At 41.1% G+C, this 1,621-nt stretch overlaps 1 protein-coding gene across 1 annotated transcript in view; it reads left to right on the top strand.

The window, feature by feature from the left end:
- The first annotated feature begins 107 nt into the window (after positions 1-107).
- LOC117939896 (GTPase IMAP family member 8-like) overlaps positions 108-1,621 on the top strand; it is an 8,974-nt gene continuing 7,460 nt past the window's right edge. The window contains exons 1-2 of the mRNA XM_034865310.1: positions 108-161; positions 1,223-1,278. The gene's annotated coding sequence lies outside the window, so the exon portion shown is untranslated. The remainder of the gene's footprint in view (positions 162-1,222; positions 1,279-1,621) is intronic.

The following is a 1,621-nucleotide window of genomic DNA, read 5'->3' on the forward strand; positions in this document are numbered from 1 at the left end:
AGAAAGTGGTGCAACAGGGATGGGCAGAACTTTCAGGGATGGGTGTTCACGATGAATTATATAAAGACAGCACAGGACCCAGAGGTATAACTCTCACCTCTTCAGGAGAGACGACTAGCAGCTAAACTCCAGTCTGTTGAGGCGTTCAGGAACATCAGAAGGTGAGAAATTCACTGGCTGCTCATTCTTTTTATGCTTTGACATAAACATTTCTGTATGTAAAAACTGAACAATGTCCGCTGGTATGGTGAGCATTCGTTTTATCATATGGTATCATCTTGGTAATTAATTGTGTCAAAAGCTTCTGGCAAGAAATGACTCAAAGTATCAGTCTGTGAAGTAAAGGTAGAGAAAATATGCAGTATTCAGATGTAGACCTGAATGTATTTTAACACAGAAACATAAGTGTAGCACCTGAACCCCTCGCTATCAGAATGGGGGTGGCTGACAAGCACGGACTGCAAGGAAATGAAAAGCATGCAGTTAAGAATTTTTTTTTAACAAATATATATATTTTAAATATATATATATACATATATATAAAAAAAAAATCCCCCTCTCACCCTCTTTTGTGGGGTGGAATGTGTCATCCTCAAGCTCGGAACCTCTATCAGAGGCCTGGGAGTTTGAGGGTTCTGCACAGTATCTTAGCTGTTCCTAGGACTGCACTCTTCTGGACAGAGACCTCTGATGTTTTACCTGGAATATGCTGGAGCCCCTCTCACCCCACCCCAGTGCTCCGATTACCACTAGCACCGTTGTTCCTCTTACTTTCCACATCTTTTCTAGCTCCTCTTTCAGGTATTTCTCAAGCTTCTCGTGTTCCTTCTTCTTGATTGCCACATCTATCACTACCGTCCCCCCCCACTACTGCCTTCTTCTGCTGTCTGTCCATTAACACAATGTCTGGTTGGTTAGCCATCATCAAATTGTCAGTCTGGATCTTGAAGTCCCACAGGATCTACCTTAGGAGGTGTCTTCCATTTTGACCTCGGGACTTCCAGCCCATCCTTGCGGCAGATGTTCCTGTAACTAGGACAGCTACCTGGTTATGGCATTCCATGTATGCACTTTCTACATCTTACACCCTGCTGTTATGTGCCTCAGGGGCATCCTTGCATAGTCTGCACCTGGGGTCCTGCCTGGTGTGGTAGACCCCAGCCTAAAAAAATAAAAATAAATAAATAAATACATACAATAACATCACATCTCTCATCTTCAGGAGAGACGACCAGCAGCTAAACTCCAGTCTGACGAGGCGTTCAGGAACATCAGAAGGTGAGAAATTCACTGGCTGCTCATTCTTTGTACGTCTGAAAGAGAATTTGTTTGTAAAACAAAATAACAATGACTTTCTCGTAATCTCACATTGTGATTTTTATAACTGTAAATAACTATAAAATCTCAGCACTGCTTTCTTGGTTATTATATATGTGTCAAAAGCTTTTGGTAGGAAATAGTTATCTGTATCAGTCTGTCAGTGGAATAAAGAGAGCTTACAAACACATGATGGGACATAAGTACATTGTACAGACAAGTGAATTTTTCAAATAATGTGACTACAAATTGTAAAAGTATCTGAATGACCTGGATAAGACATTATATTCGGTAAGCCTTAGTA

The sequence above is a fragment of the Etheostoma cragini genome, unplaced genomic scaffold, assembly GCF_013103735.1.
Source record: "Etheostoma cragini isolate CJK2018 unplaced genomic scaffold, CSU_Ecrag_1.0 ScbMSFa_1395, whole genome shotgun sequence".
Taxonomy (NCBI): domain Eukaryota; kingdom Metazoa; phylum Chordata; class Actinopteri; order Perciformes; family Percidae; genus Etheostoma; species Etheostoma cragini.